Here is a 20,925-nt window from a genome sequence, read left to right as displayed (position 1 = left end):
CTCAGAAATAGAGGGATCAACAGTGGTAGCCCAGTTCAAGACTGAAGATTTCTGGAAGCTCCATGGAGAATCACTGGCAGAGTCTGCTTTGAAAGAATGAAGAAGCCAGAGTCTGATGCCCTCAAGTGATCATAGCAGCAATCAAGAACCTATTCAGATAGAGGGGGGCAGGAATGGAGGAAGGAAGGACTGTATAGAGGGAGGGGAGAGGTGGGAGGGGTGGGGGGAAGGGAAAAATGGCAGAATGAATCAAACAACATTACCCTATGTAAATTTATGATTACACAAATGGTATACCTTTACGCCATGTGCAGACAGAGAAACAACATGTATCCCATTTGTTTACAATAAAAAAAAAAAAAAAAAAGAACCTATTCAGGAAGAATCAAGCTTGCAGATACTGCTGCTTCCTTGTTCTTTCAACTTTTATTCCATCCAGGCCTCCAATCTATTGAACAGTGCTCCCCACACTTAGGGAGGGGCTCCACTTCAGGTGTTATTTCATATGCCAATCATTCCTAGACACACCCTCATTGTCACACCCAGAAGCCTCTTAATCTTTGGCATCTCTTAATCAAATCAAGATGACAATTCAAATTAACCGTTGTAATAATCTTAATGAATTTTCTTCCTATTGCTAATTTCAAACATTTTTAATTATTAGTGATTGGGAGCACAGTTTATTTGAAGACTTTTTTTCTGTCTCTTATAAGATGAAACTGAATTCTTTATTCTCTTAAATAATTGTGCAGATAATTGCTTTTAATGCCTAATATGTTAATTTTCATAAATTCTTGAAGTCACTTTATGAATAGAGTTTAGTGTATCTGAAGTTTTGACTGCTTATGTTGGAATGACTGACAATTTTGTTCTATCCTCGTATAGTTTTGACATTTTAGTTGTATAAATCTCATAAAAAAAGTTGAATAATTTTCTCTATATACTATTCTATGGAAAAATTTGTGAAGATCACAGATAAGCTCTTTGGGGAACTTTGCTAAAACTTGCCTATAATACCTTCTAGACCTGGCAGTGATCATTAAAGAGCAGAGAAAAAGAAGGATTTTTTTTACTGCCCACTTGCTTATTTTATATCTATTGATCACTCAGGGTTTCTGTTTCTTCTTCACACAGTTTGATCATACGCTTATTTAATTATTCTTAGAAAATTTCTATGGCATGTGAATTTAAAAATGTATTGGCATTATCATTTGTTACATTTTATTATGGTTTAGATGTGAGATGTCCCCCAAAAACTCATGTGTGAGACAATGCAAGAAGGTTCAGAGGAGAAATGATTGGGTTGTGAGAGTCTTAACACAATCAATGAATTAATTCCCTGATAGGGATTAACTGAGTGCTAACTCAAGTGGTAGGGTGTGGCTGGAGGAGGCAGGTATTGGGGTATGGCTTTGGGGTATTTGTGTCTGGCAAGTGGAGACCTCTCTCTCTGCTTTCTGATCACCACGTGAGCTACTTCCCTCAGCCTTACACTCCACCATAATGTTCAGCCTCACCTTGAGCCCCAACGAATGAACCTGCTCTCTATGGATGAACATCTCCGAAACTATGTACCCGTGAATAAACCTTTTCTACTCTACAACTGTGAGATCTACAACTGTGAGAATTTTTTTCTAATTCACTCATTTCTAAATATATTAGATATATTTTTAAACAAAACTGGAGTTTAATTAAATAGAAGGATATCATACTGTACCTCGAAATCAACTTTCCAATTATTCTAGATAACTATCATTCATTGCATAGATGTGCTTTTCATAATGTAGGTAGAAATTTACTTGTTAAATGATGCCCCTTGTGAATATTCATTTCTTTCTATTTTCTGGTCAGTTTCCTTTAGTCACAGTAGGAAAAAGTTAACTATAAAACACATTTGCTGATGATTTTTAAAATGATCAAAACTCTATATAGTGTCTATATCCCTCTTACCAATATACAGTTCTTTATCTTTTCAAGCAAGTTTCTTTGAATTTTTTTCTAATTCACTCATTTCTAAATATAGTAGATATATTTTTAAGTAAAACTGGAGTTTAATTAAATAGAAGGATGTTATACTGTACCTCAAAATCAACTTTCCAATTATTCTAGATAACTATCATTCATTGCATAGATGTGCTTTTCATAATGTAGGTAGAAATTTACTTGTTAAATGATGCCCCTTGTGAATATTCATTTCTTTCTATTTTCTACTTCTATTTATTTCTTCTCAGATGCCCCTAGGTGCTCATGTGCTCTACTGCTCTGAGAAGCCCTTTCTGACCTCCCTGTTCCCAGATCTGGGCATGCATTCTGCCCTCATTACTTTGTGTCCTGGACTCCATTATAGCAGTTGGTGACATGTTTAATTGTCTTGCTTTATCTGAGTGAAAGTCTCTTTACTTTGTTGTAAGGTCTTATAGAGCAAACACAGTGACTTTTGTTTATAATCTCCAAATTTCCATCATGTATCTAGGATAGAAGGGCATTCAATAAATCAGTTTGAATTTCTGACACTACTTCTGTTAATTTATTTGTTCACAAAAAGCAAAAGAAAATTTAGTATTTTGAGTGCATTTTAACAGGTTAGAAGATGTTGACTCATTTTTTAGGAAAACAGAACACTGACCCATTTATGACTTACGATTTATCTTGTTTTAACAAGAATTTTAGCAGCTCTATAACACCTGTAGATATTTACTTCTACAGCCGTTAGAAGACATCCCCCAAATATTACAAATTGCCTCCTGGAGTGTTAACAGTGTTCCTGCTGCTACCGTGAATATATAGATTACACAATAGTCTCTGAAACTTGAAATGGAGTGTTGTATATTGTTTAGACTCATCATCTCTAAGAAGAGGCACATCTTTCTTCAAAATGACCAAATTAGGTCAGGTGAGGTGGCACATGTCTGTAATCCCAGTGGCTCAGGGGGCTGAAGCAGGAGGATCATGAGTTCAAAGCCAGCCTCAGCCACTTAGTCAGTCCCTCAGCAACTAGGTGAGAACCTGTCTCTAAATTAAAGGGAAAAAAAAGGGCAGCAGACACTGGGGTTGTGGCTCAGTGGTTAAGCACCCCTGAGTTCAATACTCAGTACCAGAAAAAAAAAATTATTCTCTTTCATTAATTCATGTCCTCTTTCTTATACATTTTTACAACTTTGATTTATCTCAACCATATTAGCACTATTTTCCCCCTAATAATATTTGATATAGCTAACAAATAATTGAGAACTGGAAAAGGTTTTTCTTCTAGGCATTTCTTTAAAATGATAGGAACTTGCAACTTGCCCCATAAGTTTGCCAGAAATTAAAATAACAAGACCAATTTCAGTCACTTCAACAAGAGGGTGTTTTATAATGTTTAATTTAATTCACTTGTTTTTGATTCGACATGAATATATTATATGATTCTAGAAGAGAAAGTGGTCATATTATGTGGTGACCTGAGCAGATTTCTAGTCCATCTTCTGCTGTAGAATTGCCAAGCATATATCATTCGCCAGAGTGAATCCAAGGAAAGGACCCCAGAGATGGGTATTTTGTGATGCAACTTCATACAACCTGTCATTTCTAATCCACAGCTTCAATTCCCACAGCGTCTGCACCTGGGACAGTCCCAAAGATTTTAGAGACTAGTACTTAAGATGATCCTCCAGGCCTATTACTCACTGGTTCATTCAAGGAAGTGATACAATTACTCCTCTAGGCTATAGTTATTAATAAAATAAGCAAGCAACAAGAAGAATGAATGAAGCAAGTATAGATTTTGTGGCTAATACTTATTAAATGGATAGCCTTCACAAGCGTTTGGAGTGTAGAAGATTGAGGAGAACACAAAATATACTTACTTTTGTATATTTTTGCTGCTTTACCTCATTAGTTTATATTTAGCTTGGTAATGAAAGGTGGGTCCCTTTTTATATGCTTTGCTACATTCAGGATGGCATACGTTAGGCAAGGTGTGCATGTTTTTTATGTGGGGTCTTCATGTATGAGCATGTGTATAAATATATGCATGCAGGGTCTGAAGCAGACCTTCCCTTTTGACGAAGTAGGGAAACTGGTTTTGGAATTTATTAGTGGTTATCGCTTCAGGTAGAAGAACAGAATTATATAAGCCATGTGGTTGAGGTCCTGCCATATATATAATTCTTGCCTTCTTCTTGTTCTAGAAAAACATTTCATGGGCATTGTTGACAAAGAATCTTTCCTCTACTGAACTTGAGTTGGACTCCTCTGAGCTCCCTTTACAATAAGGTGCTGCTTTGAGCTCCTCGCATGGCTCATTTAGTCCAGTGTTAGCAAGATTCTTGGTGGATCAATTTAGTGAAAATCCCCTAATCCTGCTATCTGATCAAATTCCTCATTTCCACCCTCAATATCTTCCTTGACAAGAGTTTATGGAATATGTCTATCAGGAATCCCCCTAGCTTTGCTTTGATGCTTTTAGTGATTTTCCATCTACAGACCCCTCTAAACTATGTTCCTTAGCTATAAATTCCTGCTTGACTTAACTCCTGCTTTTAAGTCCAAACTCCTCCCACAACTAAAACAATCTACTGTAGCACTACCATGCTTCTGTGAATATTTTTACTCCACAAACTCATGTTGAAGTTGAATTTCCCAAAATCATATGTTAATGGTATTTAGAGAGTGGGAACTAAATCTACGATGTTTAGAGGTGAAGACTTTGTGAGCAATGACCAGGATTGAACAAAATCATTAGTGAACATGAAGAAGGATGGCACCATCCCTGTCTCTTCCCATGTGATGTCCTGTCCTGACTCTGGACTCTGTCACCAAGAAGGCTGTCACCTGGTGTAGACCCTGGACTTGAAACTATAGAACTGTGAATCAAAATAAACCTCTTTTCTTTATAAAGAAGCTGCATAAGTGTGTTAACCAGCTTTTCATCACTGTGACCAAAATACCTGATGCAAACAACTTAAAGGAGGAAATGTTTGTTTTGGCTCATGGTTTCAGAGATTTCAGCACATGGTCAGCTGGCTGCATTGCTTTGAACCTAAGGCAAGGCAGAACTTCATGGAAGAAAGGCATGAAGACAGAAAGTTGCTCAGTTCATGGCAGCTGGGAAACAGAGACAGAGAGGGGAAGAAGCCAGAAACAAGTTATTCCCCTAGGGTATACCCCCAGTGACCTAGTTCCCCACCTCCTACAGTTTTTCCCACCTCCCAATAGTCCATTCAAACTATTTATTCATCAAATGGATTAATCCACAGATGAGGTGGATTAATGATCCAGTCATTTCCTAAAAGCTCCACTGCTGAACATTGCTGCATTGGGACCCAAGACTTAGACACATGACTCTTTGGAGGATGTTCAAGATTTAAACCTTAACACACAGCTATTTCATTATACTGATGAAAACTGGACTAATATAACTTCCTTGAATAATATTTTTTTAACTCTCTTTGATGAATGTCATGAATATTATGTATCTTTAACATTGCCATAGAACATGCTGCTGGTGGTTCTGAGAAGCTCCTGGAAGTCATGAATTTGTACTTTCCTGGCATTGTCTGTCATGAACCTAAAGCAGCATTCCCAGAATTAGCCTTTGCTAACCACATTCTCTTAGAACTAACAAACAATGAGAACCCAACAGAATTTAGTGTCTTTTCTCATCTGCTCTAACAGGCAAAATGAACCAAAAAAATGATATGGATTCTTTTCAAAATATTCCTACAATAGCTCCTAGAATACAGGTTTACACAGGGGAATGGAGACAAAGAAAAAAAAGGAGAACAAAGCACGTACAAAGTGAGAGAAATCATGGAGGCGAGTCGAATAAAATCAGTTGACAAAGACAAGTTCTTTGGAAGTAGCTCTAATAAGTGTCTGGAACTAGTACACTTTAATGCAAGGATAAAATCTACTTCAGTTAGAACATTTATTTTGAAGTTTTAAAAATTGACAGATATAATTATACATGTGTATATATACATAAATATATAATTTTTGTCTGTATTATATATATGTATATATATATATCATATGCAATCTTGCAATATTAAACATGTGCACATTGCATATGGCCAAACCAATCCAACCAATGAATATAACACTCCACATAGTTGGTCATTTTTGTGTTCAGAAAACTTACTACTTTCTTAGCAGTTTTTAAGAATACAATATATTGTTATTAACTATAGTCACCAAATTGTACAAAAGATCTTCTAAACTTATTCCTCTCACCTAATTGAAATTTTGTAATCATACAATAATTGCTTCCCAACTCCCTCCCCATTATGACCCCCAGTCTCTGGTAACCACCACTGTCTACTTAATATAAGATAAAAATTATTTAGCCAAATTATTTAGCTTTCATGTAAGAGTGACATCATGCAGTACATATAGTACTTGTCTTTCTGTACCTGGTTTATTAAACATGATCTTTTAAGTAAACATCAAGAGGGAATAAGATAAAAAATTGATATTTAAAGAAGTTACACTGAGGACTTAGCCACTACCTACCAAGATGCAAGTACTAGGGAACAAGTTTGAACATTCTAGGAAACTTATATTTGGAGAGCATTAAGGAAATCTCAAATACTTCTCTCTCGCATTTTGGGTTTAATAATCACAGTGATTGGAGATCCAAGATGGCAGACTGGAAGGTGAGTGCATTTCCCATCCCTCCAGAACTTAGGATTCAAGAAGGGGAGGTATTGAGAGATTCAGACCAACATAGAGCCATGGGGTGAGTCTCTCCCACCAGGTGAAGCTTGGCCCGGGTGGCAGGCCTGGTCAGTGGGCAGCTTCTTGGAGCAGGGCAGCTAGAGTCTTCCCCAAGCAGCCCTGCTCCCTCCAGCAGCAGGCCTGGTCCAGGGCCAGCTTCTCAGAGCAGGCCCGCCCAGTGAGAGATTTTCTGGACGAGCCAAACCCAAGCCCGGAAGCCATAGGCAGGTCCCCAACAGCAGGCAGCTTCTGGGACCAGGGCAGGACAGCAAGAGTCTTTCCCAAGCAGCCCGGCTCCCTCCGACGGCAGCAGGCCCTGTCTACAGCCAGCTTCTGGGAGCAGGCCCGCCCAGTGAGGATTTCCACACAGAACCAGCCCCCAGCCCTGGACCCAGTAGCAGACTAGGGGCAGCTTTTTTCAGAAGCACTGCATTATCAAGTTCCTCCAAGACTTCAGGCTACTGAAGGCTGGGAGGTGATATACTGGAAATCTACAGGGACACTATAAGTCAATAGAGGAAATCTGCAATATCTCAGAGTCCCACTGATGTCTTACCAATATGAGAAAACAAGGGAAGAAAATGTTCCAAACAAACCTAGATACTATATCAATAAAACCCAATGACAGCATAGCAGAAGAAATGTCAGAAAGGGAGTTCAGAATGTACGTAATTAAAACAATCAGGGAAGCAAACGAGGAGATGAAAGAGCAAATGCAGACATTGAAGGAGGAGATGAAAGAGCAAATGCAGACATTAAATTATCACACCAATCAACAGTTAAAAGAGCAAATACGGGAAGCAAAAGATCATTTCAATAAAGAGTTACAGATACTGAGAAACAAAACAAAACAAACAGAAATCGTTGAAATGAAGGAAACAATAAGCCAAGTTGAAAACTCCATAGAAAGCATAACCAACAGGATAGAACACCTGGAAGATAGAACCTCAGACATTGAAGAAAAAATATTTAATCTTGAAAACAAAATTGACCAAACAGAGAAGATGGTAAGAAAGCATGAACAGAACCTACCAGAATTATGGGATATCATCAAAAGGCCAAATTTAAGAATTATTGGGATTGAGGAAGGCTTAGAGAAACAAACCAAAGGAATGAATAATCTATTCAATGAAATAAAAATAGACAATTTCCCAAATCTGAAGAATGAAATGGAAAACCAGGTACAAGAGGCTTATGGGACTCCAAATACACAAAATTACAACAGATCCACAACCAGGCACATTATTATGAAAATACCTAACATACAATATAAAGACAGCATTTTAAAGGCTGTGAGAGAAAAGAACCAAATTACATTCAGAGGGAAACCAATAAGAATATCATCAGATTTTTCAATCAAGACGCTAAAAGCTAGAAGGGCCTGGAACATTTACCAAGCCGTGAAGAAAATGGATGCCAACTAAGAATCTTATACCCAGCAAAACTTACTTTCAGATTTGATGACGAAATAAAATCCTTCCATGATAAACAAAAGCTAAAAGAATTTACAAAAAGAAAGCTGTAATTTCAGAACATTCTCAGCAAAATATTCTATGAGGAAGAGATGAAAAGCAATGATGCAAATCAGCAACAGGAGGAACTAGCCTAAAGGAATAGCCAAATAGGAGAAACCAAATCATGTCAAAAACAAACATGAGTCAAATGACTGGGAACACAAATCATATCACAATAATAACCCTGAATGTTAATGGCCTGAACTCATCAATCAAAAGACATAGACTGGCAGATTGGATTAAAAAGAAAAATCCAACAATATGCTACCTGCAAGAGACTCATCTCATAGAAAGAGATACCCACAGACTAAAGGTAAAAGGATGGGAAAAAACATACCATGCACACGGACACAGCAAAAAAGCTGCAGTATCCATCCTCATTTCAGATAATGTGGACTTCAAGCCAAAACTAGTCAGAAGGGATAAAGAAGGACATTACATACCGCTTAAGGGAAGCATAAATCAGCAAAACATAACAATCATAAGTATCTATGCCGCAAACAGTGGCTCATTGATGTACGTCAAACAAATCCTTCTCAATTCCAGAAATCAAATAGACCATAACACAATAATACTAGGAGATTTTAACACACCTCTCTCACCATTGGACAGATCTTCCAAACAAAAATTGAATAAAGAAACCATAGATCTCAATAACACAATCAACAATTTAGACTTAACAGACATATATAGAATATACCATCCAACAAAGAGCAAATACACTTTCTTCTCAGCAGCACATGAATCCTTCTCTAAAATAGACCATACTTTATGCCACAAAGCTACTGTTAGCAAATACAAGAAGATAGAGATACTACCTTGTATTCTATCAAATCATAATGGATTGAAATTAGAAATAAATGACAGAATAAAAAACAGAAACTTCTCCAACACCTGGAGATTAAATAATACACTATTATATGATGAATGGATAACAGAAGACATCAGGAGGGAAATAAAAAATTCTTAGAAGTAAACGAGAACAAAGACACATCATATCAAAATCTCTGGGACACTATGAAAGCAGTACTTAGAGGAAGATTTATTTCATGGAGCACATTCAACAAAAGAAGAAAAAAGCAACAAATAAACGACTTAACACTACAGCTTAAAGCCCTAGAAAAAGAAGAGCAGACCAATACCAAAAGTAGTAGAAGACAGGAAATAGTTAAAAACAGAGCTGAAATCTACGAAATTGAAACAAAAGAAAAAATTGAAAAAATTAACAAAATAAAGAGTTGGTTCTTTTTGAAAAAATAAACAAAATTGATAAACCCTTAGCCACACTAACAAAGAGAGAAAGAGAAAACTCAAATTACTAAAATTCGGAATAAACAAGAAAATATCACAACAGACATGAGTGAAATACAAAACATAATTAGAAGCTATTATGAAAATCTATACTCCAACAAAACAGAAAATCTCGAAGACATCAACAAAGTTCTAGAGACATATGAATTACCTAATCTGAACCAGTAGGTCATACACAACTTAAGTAAATCAACTTCAAGCAATGAAATAGAAGAAGTCATCTGAAGCCCACCACCAAAGAAAATTCCGGGACCAGATGGGTTCTCAGCTGAGTTCTACAAAACCTTTAAAGAAGAGCTCATTCCAATACTCCTCAAAGTATTCCATGAAATAGAAGAGGAGGGAACCCTCCCAAACTCATTCTATGAAGCCAATATCACCCTGATACCTAAACCAGACAGAGACGCATCAAGGAAAGAAAATTTCAGGCCAATATCCTCAATGAACATCAATGCAAAAATTTTCAAAAAATTTTAGCAAATAGCATCCAAAAATATATTAAAAAGATAGTGCACCACAATCAAGTGGGTTTTATCCCAGGGATGCAAGGTTGGTTCAACATCTGGAAATCAATAAATGTCATTCACCATATCAACAGACTTAAACTTAAGAATCACATGATTATTTTGATAGATGCAGAAAATGCCTTTGATAAAATACAGCATCCCTTCATGCTGAAAACACTAGAAAAAATAGGGATAGTGGGAACATTCCTTAATATTGTAAAGGCCATCTATGCTAAACCCATGGCCAATCATTCTAAATGGTGAAAAACTGAAAGCATTCCCCCTAAAAAGTGGAACAAGGCACGGATGCCCTCTTTCACCACTTCTATTCAACATTGTCCTTGAAATTCTAGCCAGAACAATTAGAGAGACCAAAGAAATTAAAGGGATATGAATAGGAAAAGAAGAACTCAAACTATCCTGGTTCACTGATGACATGATTATATATTTAGAGGAACCTGGAAATTCCACCAGAAAACTTTTAGAACTCATAAATGAATTCAGTAAAGTAGCAGGTTACAAGATCAATGCTCATAAATCCAATGCATTTTTATACTTAAGTGATGAATCTTCAGAAAGAGAAGTTAGGAAAACTACCCCAATCACAATAACCTTGAAAAAAATAAAATACTTGGGACTCAATCTAACAAAAGAGGTGAAAGACCTCTACAATGAGAACTACAGAACACTAAAGAAAGAAATTAAAGAAAACCTTAGAAGATGGAAAGATCTCCCATGTTCTTGGATAGGCAGAATTAATATTGTCAAAATGGCCAAACTACCAAAAGTGCTATACAGATTCAATGCAATTCCAATTAAAATCCCAATTACGTACCTTACAGAAATAGAGCAAGCAATCATGAAATTAATCTGGAAGAATAAGAAACCCAGAAGAGCTAAAGCAATCCTTAGCAGGAAGAGTGAAGCAGCGGGTATCACAATACCAGATCTTTTACTATACAACAAAGCAATAGTAACAAAAACGGCATGGTATTGGTACCAAAATAGACAGGTAGATCAATGGTACAGAATAGAGGACATGAACACAAACCCAAATAAATACAATTTTCTCATACTAGACAAAGGTGCCAAAAATATGCAATGGAGAAAAGAAAGCCTCTTCAACAAATGGTGCTGGGGAAACTGGAAATTCATATGCAACAGAATAAAATTAAACCCCTATCTCTCACCCTGCATAAAACTCAACTCACAGTGGATCAAGGATCTTGGAATCAGACCAGAGACCCTTTATCTTATAGAAGAAAAATTAGATCCTAATCTTCAACGTGTGGGCCTAGGATCAGACTTCCTTAACAGGACTCCCATAGCACAAGAAATAAAAGCAAGAATCAACAACTGGGATAGATTCAAACTAAAAAGCTTTCTCTCAGCAAAGGAAACTATCAGCAATGTGAATAGAGAACCTACAGAGTGGGAGAAAATCTTTGCCACTCATACTTCAGATAGAGCACTAATTTTCAGAATATATAAAGAACTCAAAAAACACTAAACCAAGAATACAAATAATCCAATCAACAAATGGGCTAAGGAAATGAACAGACACTTCACAGAAGATCTACAAGCAATCAACAGATCTACAAAAAAATGTTCAACATCTCTAGTAATAAGAGAAATGCAAATCAAAACTACCCTAAGATTCCATCTCACCCCAATTAGAATGGCAATTATTAAGAACACAAGCAACAATAGTTGTTGGCGAGGATGTGGGGAAAAAGGTACACTCATACATTGCTGGTGGGGTTACAAATTAGTGCAGCCACTCTGGAAAGCAGTATGGAGATTCCTCAGAAAGCTTGGAATGGAACGACCATTTGACCTAGCTATCCCACTCCTTGACCTATACCCAAAGGACTTAAAATCAGCATACTACAGAGATACAGCCCCATCAATGTTCATAGCTGCTCAATTCACAATAGCCAGATTGTGGAACCAACCTAAATGCCCTTCAATTGATGAATGGATAAAGAAACTGTGATATATATATATATATATATATATATATATATATATACATATATATATATATATATTCCATTGTGATTCCATTGTGATTATATATATATATATATTCCATTGTATACATATATACAATGGAATATTACTCAGCCATAAAGAATGATAAAATTATGGCATTTGCAGGGAAATGGATGCAGTTGGAGAATATCATGCTAAGTGAAATAAGCCAATCTCAAAAAACCAAAGGACAAATGATCTCACTGATAAGTGGATGATAACACATAATGAGGGGTGGGAGCAGAGCAAGAATGGAGGAAGGGAGTACTGTATAGAGGGAAAAGATGGGTGGGAGGGGTGGGGGGAAAGGAAAAAATAGCAGAATGAGTCAAATAACATTACCCTATGTAAATGTATGATTACACAAATGGTATGCCTTTACTCCATGTACAAACAGAGAAACAACATGTATCCCTTTGTTTACAATTTAAAAAATAATCACAGTGATGTATTAAAAACTAATAAATCAGAATAATCATTGGAACTGAAATTGGTCAAAGCCTGGACTTGCTTGAACATAAATTCCTTATATAACAGAGTGTAAGCTTTTTTCTAGGAAAAGCCTTTGGAGTTCACTTAATGACAGTTTATAACTGGCTATTCAAGAATGGACATGCACAGAAGTCGGCTTACCCAGGCAATAAATTTTTCATGTCACAAACTCAAAATCGCCTGTGTAGAACTTGAAAAACTCCCTCCAAGAGAAACATGTGACCTTTGAAGAGGCACAATGATCATCTATGCCTGAATAACAGGATCCTAAATTTCCTTTGTCTTGCTATCCAATTAAAAAAGAGCAAGTCCCCTCTTCTTTCCTATAAATTCCCCTACTACCGATGGATTTGGCAGCAGATCTGAGCTTATAAATAGCTCTTAGCCTCCACGAAAGTTAAATGCATAATACAACTCTGTCTTTTGGGGAAAAAAGAAAGCATTGTCCTAGCATTTACTTCTATGCATGTTGGGCAGTGAGCCCTTAGTGATAGAAAAAAAAATAATGTTTTATAATGTTATGGTTTGAATTGTGTTCCTTAAAAATGTATGTTGGGGGTCCTAATACCTGGCACTTCTACAGGTGATCCTATTTGTAAACTGGATCTTTGCAGATGTGATGAAGGTAAGTTGAGATCATTGTAGATGATGATATTGCCTAATTTAATGACTGCAGACTTATTAAGTAAATGAAATTTAGCATGCACACAAATAGAGGAGAAAGTCATGCAAAGAGACAGATACATTCATAGATAATGAATATAAAGAAAATGATATGAATAAAATATATACAAAATGATATAAACACACAAAGGAAGGTCATGTGACAAAGAAGATAGAGGTTGGATGACACATTTATTACCAAGGAATGTCAACAATTGCTGGCATCCATAACAAGGTAGCAAAAGGCAAGAAAATATTCTGCCCTAGAACTTTTGAAGGTAACATTGGCAATGCAGTTGCCTTGGTTTGAATTTTGACTTCCAGAACTTAAAAAGATTACATTTCTCTTGTTTTAATATACTTGATACTTATAGTAGCCATAGGAAATTAACACACAAAGTTTACATTTAGAAAAGTAGGGCATGCCTATCATCCAAAAGTTATCTCAAAAGTGATGTTTTTAAAAATGATATTTTTCTATGCTTAAATATTATAATTGCTTGGTGTTGTGGTGTCTGCCTGTCATCCTTGCTACTCAGGAGGCTGAGTCAGGAAAATTGCAAATTTTAGGCCAGCCTGGGCAATTTATCACTTGAAGGGGCGACCCAGTTGCCATCCTGAGATGATTACTCCTGCTTAGTGGGCAGTCTTAGAAGGTGATGATCTGCCTGCAAGGTTCATTATTCCTGTCTCCTGACTGTAGATGTCTAGGTGCCACTTCAGGGGTCTAGAACAGGATGCTATAAAAGCTGGAAGTTGATAATCTGTTGTATATGTTGTCCCTGAAAATACTGAAAATATCTAATTTACTCTTGCCACCTTCATCCTTGAAAAGGAATGAGAGGGGTTAGTTAAATTTAGGGTTAATCAACCTTGTATTGTCACTTCTGAAATGCTTAACATTTCCAAGTGCAGAATTGAGAAAGTTTGACCCAAAGTTTAAGGTAGAAAAGGAGAGATACAATGTGAAAGGCAGAGATGTCAAGCTTTTATCCTGTTTTTCTTACCCATGTGTCATTTTCAGGTAAAGTTGTGCTATTAGCAAAAGAAATTCTAAGTCCCTATTATAATAGGATCTGTGATTTTTTTAAATAAATAGGAGAAAGGCATGGCTTGAGAACTGAGGAGGAGGACAGAGAAGAAACAGATGCTGAGCTTGAGAAAGGAGAAGATGCAAATGAGGAAGGATTTCTTTGGGAATAAGATGAAATGAGGGTTCACTGAGAAAACTCTGGCAGGATTATAGGTAAATAAACATGTCTGGGTGCTGCTGAAACCTCAGTCCTTCCCCAGTGCCAATCCAATAACGAGAATACAGTTTTGAGAAAAAGGAAGACGTAGGTTTATTGCTTTGCTAGAAAAGGCGAAATACAGGGGATCCTGGTCCAAAGCCTATGATTCTGCCCATCAGCAGGATCAGGGGGATTTAGAAAAGGTGACTCAAAGGCTACATTCTACGTGTTCTCTTGTCTAGAGTTATAATTCACTTGTTAATTTGGGAGATAGTCATTTCTGATATCTTCTGGTACCATCCCTGAAGTCTGTATTACTTCCTTCCTATGGTGAGCATTTAGTCAGGGACAGATAAATCTGCCTCAGATGGGAAAGAAAGGTAATCCTGTTTCCCTAAGATTAGGAAGGGGAGAGATTAGGGAAGAGCAGGCAGAGAGGAAGAGAAAGAAACATGTCCATTTTAAAAATAAGTTACAGTGGCAGAGCAGTAAGGATTATATTCAAAGCATAAAATGGACCACTATTACATGAGTCAAAGAGGTTTTCCAACAGAGGATAAATAATCAGAATGATCTGATTCTATGCACAAACAGAATGGATGATTTTAATTTATTTCATTATTTTATTTTGTTTACTTATATTTTAAAATCAACTCATGCTTTCTATAGATGGATACTATTCACTTATCAAACTTCAGTTCCATGTTGGCCTACCTTGCCCACATGAAGATGATCAGGAAAACTCCTGGTTCTAAGCAAGGAGGCATCTAGTTTGAAGAGAAAGACAAAGGAATATAGCCTTTATAGTTAAAAACATGATAGCCTGAAGGATATCATAACATTTGGAAGCTTATCCTCCAAGTACAGCAGATAAGATCACTTAACCTGAAAGTTATATTAAAGATAATTACTACTGAAATTATTATTCCCTTGTTTCTCACAGATTTCTAGGATTGCCTTTAGAAACTCATCCATTAACTATTGAAGTAACTGTTTTAGGCAACAAATCTGTGGAGGGAAAACAGAGAAAAACTGTTGGGAGCTAAAATTGTCATGGGAATAGATATGTCTCCAGAGAATGGTCCAAGAAGATTCCAGAGGAGAAGGGGAACCCAACGTAGGACCAGCAGGGTATTTGGCATAACTGAACGGAAAAAAAAAAAAAAAAAAATTGTTTTGTTTTTTCAGCAGAAGCTAGTCAAAGGCATAAGCAGAGGTTTATTTAGAATGGTAGATATTCATTCAAGGGAGAATGTGGGCTCTATTGAGAGTGAGAAGCACCCCTGACTTTCGTTTGTGGTCCAATATTACAAAAGAGCTGTATCAGGGGCCAGACTGGAGGTGGATCCAGGTGCAGCTGCAAAATGCTGTGTCAGTTTTTCCTGCACTTATGTATTCCCCTTATTTTACAAGGGCATGGGTCACGGGTATGGGCCAAGGACATGTCACTCAAGATTTACAATTATGCTTTCTACATCTCAATAGTTTGTTTCTGTTTCCTTAAAGATCCAGTGTTTCTTTCTCTTTATCCTAAATCTCTGTCTCAAAATGACATTCGATTCAAGGAACAATGGTTAAAATCTTTATATCTGAATTTCATTTAGAGATTAGAAAGTGACCCAGGCAGAAAATCTCTGTACGACTGGTCTCCAAGATTTATCCGAAAGACTACAGAGGGATTTTAGTTTACCCTCTTTTCCACAGTCCCTAGAGGTTTCTGTTCTTAAATCAGTATTAAAACCTCTACCAGGTATCAGTAACAAGAAATGTGAATCAAAATGACCTGCAGATATTCAAAGCCTGTTCCTTTGCCAACCATAAGAATTCTCCTGAAGGCATATGTGAGTTTAATATCATGTTAATGGAGTCCTAAACCAGAGAATGGATTCTGGGGTCCTATCAAATCAGTCTGCCACATGCAAATAAATAAATAAATAAATAAATAAATAAATAAAGTAATGGTAAAAAATGGGAAAGGAACTTAAATCTATGTGGCTTTATTGAGAAAATAAGTGAAATTGAATGTCTCAGGCTTGTCCTCAGTGGTACTGAAAGGAGCTTTATGCTTAAATAGAGAAAGAATTGTGTCAGGAAGGCAAGAGGTATACACTACTGTCTTGGTCATGCTGCAGTCTGGCTCGTCATTCCCTTAGTTCTTTTTCTAGGTGACCCTGGTGAAGTCCTTATTGCTCAAAGGGACAATCCAGGTCACATGAGAAAACTGCTCCATGACACAAGGGAATGTGTCTCTTATAATTCTCATGGGTACTTCCAGCCTTGTCAGAATGTAACAGTGACCCACTTTATGCTTTGAAACTAACTCTAGCGCTCTGCCACTGCAACTCATTTTTAAAATGGACCTGCTTCTTTCTTTTCTTCTCTCCCTGCTCTTCCCTAGTCTCTCCCCTTCCCTAGTCCCAGGGGAAACAGAATTACCTTTCTTCCCCATCTGAGACAGATTTTTCTCTCCTTGAGTACACACCCATCATAGGAAGTAAGTAATCCAGACTGGAGCTGGCAGCAGAAGATCTCAGACAGGACTATCTCCCAAATGAACATGTGAATTACAACTCCAACATAGAATGAAGCCTTGAGTCACCTCTTCAAAAGTCCCTTGTTTAAAAGTTCCTGCTGATGGACAGAATCACAGTCTTTGGGACAGGAGTTCCCTGTGTTTCCCCTTTGCTCACAAAGCAATAAGCCTTCTTTTTCCTTTTTCTCAAAACCGTGTCCTCATTATTGAATGGCACTGGGGACAAGGACCGAGCTTTCAGTAACAAATTTGGCATTCCAGATGGGACCCAAGAGCAGCCCCCACTTTGGCTTTCTTGGGCAGTCCTAGTTCTCCCAGGTACCCCACTTTCACGCTTAGGATTCAGGGTGCTGCTGAACTTGTTGAGAACCAATGCAAGAGTTAGGAGATGGGTGAATTTGCCTTGGGTTCAACCAGAGGAGCTATTCCTGTGAGTAAAGGGAGGCCCTGAGGGACCATCCCAGCAGCAGCCAAAGGCCCTTTTGCTTTGGGAAACTCCGTGTTCTCTCCCTGAATAGTACCAGTTGTTCCGTCATGGTCCACTTTGAGATAAAGGAAACAACTCATGCAAGTCCCTACATCCTTGGCCATTTGGTAAGTCCCCTGATGTGAATGCTGAGACCCTTGATTCCACACATCTGGTTTCTCTTTCTGGGAACATCTGGTCCCCCTTTCTGCGGATATCTGTGGCCCCACTGGTGTAGGAGTCACAGTTAAGCAGGACTCCATAACTTAGGGACACATACTCCTTTTTGATCTGTTCTAGGTTCTCATCTGTTTGTTGGCTTTGGGCTTGGGAAATGTCTCTGATTTTTGTTTGTATCTGTTACTGTCCCTTTTAAGACATGATCAGTACTGCATTGATTCTATAGGTAGTCTCTTAGGAAAGATCTTGGCTGGTCAAGACAAGAAAAATGACTTTTAGAATCTTGAACCTTTACTTAGTAATACATTATATCCCCTGTTTGAGGACACAGTAAGCTTACAACAACAAAAATCAATCTTTTGGACACAACTTTAAATGAGCTGAAGTCTAGCCTATTTTGGAGCCATTCTAACATGGAGTAATGTGGGAGACAGCGCTCACCTCAGAATAGGTGGGCTCTTCACAAATAACACAATACAACATCACACCCCAGACATGAATTAAAGAAAAGCTAAGAGAGCTTTCAACTTTCTTTTTGTGGAAAAAGTGGCAGAATGTTTCCGTGTTTTACAATGTCACCTTTAAACAAACCAGGGTCTCATTATCTTCCAAAACTGCATTTAAATTCCAATTCCAGTGTGAAGAGTAACCACAAAATTGACAATAACTTATTGACAACAGGTTACTTTTTTCAACTATAAATCATCAAATGACATAGATAAATACCATTTTTGTTATTTCTATACAAATCTGAGACTTTTGCTACAGATTATTTTAGTTGGAGAACACCAACTTGTCAAATTGCTCTCCTAAGCTTCACATTTAACTGTTTGATTTTTAAAGTACAATTTAGAGCTGGGCACAGTGGTGCACACCTGTAATCCCTGCAGCCTTTAATCCCAGCAGCTCTGAAGGCTGAGGCAGGAGGATTGTGAGTTCAAACCTAGCCTCAGCAGCTTAGTGAGGCCCTAAGCAATTCAGTGAGTCCCTGTGTCTAATAAAATATAAAACCATGCCCCCATTATCAGATTGGCATTGGGGACAAGGACTGAGCTGTTGGCAATATCACCATTATCTAATCAATAGTTAATGCTGGAAAACCCCCTAAATTATAGGTTTGTAAAAATGTTGTATCTCTCTTTGTTTAATCTATTTATTGGTGGGCTAATAAAGCTTGTGCAAGGTAATTATCATAAATGAGTGAATTTATAGCTAACTTTTATACTTACAGATTCCCTCCAAATTGGGAAAAGACAGGACTGAGAGAGATTGACTTTGGAAGTGACAGGATCGAAGTTGTGGAACTTCCAAATTAAAATGTTATTTCCTGTCCTTCCTTGAAATATCCTTTCTACCTATTTCTTTTATTCTATCAGATCTCACAATGGCATGATCTTATCACACAGAGAAACCATGGAGATCTCTAGAGTTATTTCATTGTAATTCATCCTCTTAATTCTTTGGATATTGATTAAGGCAGTGAGTATAGTGAGGGCAAGTGGTTTAACACAATGTTATTTACATATTGTAGACCAGGATCATAGAAGTTTTTACTGAAAAGGATCAGATCGTAAATATATTAGAATTTTCAGGTCATTCAGTCTCTGTTGCAACTCTTTAATATTACCTTTGCAATGTGAAAGCAACCACAGGTAAAACAGAAAATGAACAAGCCGGGCTATATTCCAATTCATAAAAGCAGGCAGTGGAGACAGATTTGATATGTGAGTAATTGTTTGCCAAATCCGGTTCTGGACAATATTTAACTTTATTTATTTATTTATTTTTACTTTTCTCCAAATACTCGAAAGAGTATCTTTGACAGAGATTATGCAGTTATATATTTTCTGGCCTATTCTTACTTCCTAGCATAGCAACGTCTCATAACTATACTGCTGACAAAGAGTACAGACACTTATTTGTGGAGAACCATGGTGAAGATCTGCTTGCCAACGCATGCATGTTACTGGAGACTCTGGGTGAAGGCCACCATCCTAAGGGTCCCCATGGACCATGCTTAACTACCTGTCCCTATATGCCAGTCAAAGACATGAGCAGTGGTGAAGGGCAGAACAGAGCTTTCGTCAGCATGACCATGTTGGGAAGGACAGATGTAGGGATTCAGCGATCAAAGATCTGTCTTCTAGGGCCTGACAGAAATGTTGAGGTTCGAGTAAAATGAAAAAAAAAATGGGGGAGCAAAAGAAATAAAGGAAAGTTTGGGGTGTGCAAGGGTCGGGATTTTGTATTGCTGCCAGGATACGTCATTTTGGCCAGCACTTGGTCTGGTTGGTCATTCTCTCAGGACTGATTCTGTGAAGTTCTCAGAAGGTCATCATTACTTGGGGTGAGTTAGTTCTCATGATGAGATGATCCCATGATCCTGCTCAAGGTGCAGCCTCTGTTCCATCGTGGGGTAATTGCTCCTACTTAGGGTCCAGTCACATCAAGGCCTGGTCTGTTCTGTGAGGCTCACTATGGTTTGAAAGTAGTTTCAGTCCCTTTGTATAAAGATGCTTGTAACCAGACCTGTGGTGTCTGGAATCCAAGCTAACTGCCAAAAAGAGTGACATGGAGTGGGCAAGTGGCGGGGGGAGTAAGGAAAATGGAGTTGGAGAGGAATAAATGCAGTTGGTTAGGTTAATGGCTGGGTCCCCCTTCACTCACAGTACCATAACTATGTGTTTCAGAGTCAAGTGTTTCCTAAATCATTTAACGCATGTTCCTGCCAACTTGATTTTTTTTGTCATGTTGTTTTTCATATTAAGTCCTGTGCTACTCATTGCTTTCTTACAAAGATCATTTGTCATTGCCTATTCCAACTGTTAGGTAGAGTGTACAAGATGGATAGGAAATAATATTTGACCAGTAGGGGATCAAATAGAGTCCATTCAAAACCATTTACTTCCCCTATTAATCACAGCTGGGGTGGCTACAGTTAAAAGATTGCTCTCATCTCCATTATCCACCTCTGTCTCCTGCTCCATCAGCTGCATACCTTGTGAACATTTTGAGTGAAGCTGTAACATCACTTCCACAGCTGAGAGTTCAGATTAATATGGATGTTGACCATTTGCTCTCACATGTCCACAACACATGCACTTTCCAGGGACATTAATTGTTAGCAATGAACTCAACATTCAGTCTTTAACATTTTTATTTGGTTACTGAGGCCAAGAGAATAAATCTATTCTTTCAAACACTCTATTATTAAGCTCTGTCTTTCACAAACAGTAAACAGCTACTAAAACCAGCTGACAGTATATATTCATTTAAAGACTAATAAGGAGAATTA

This window comes from Sciurus carolinensis, chromosome 13 (assembly GCF_902686445.1).
Source record: "Sciurus carolinensis chromosome 13, mSciCar1.2, whole genome shotgun sequence".
NCBI lineage: Eukaryota > Metazoa > Chordata > Mammalia > Rodentia > Sciuridae > Sciurus > Sciurus carolinensis.
The sequence above is the reverse complement of the archived record's forward strand: the minus strand, read 5'-3'. Positions refer to the sequence as shown.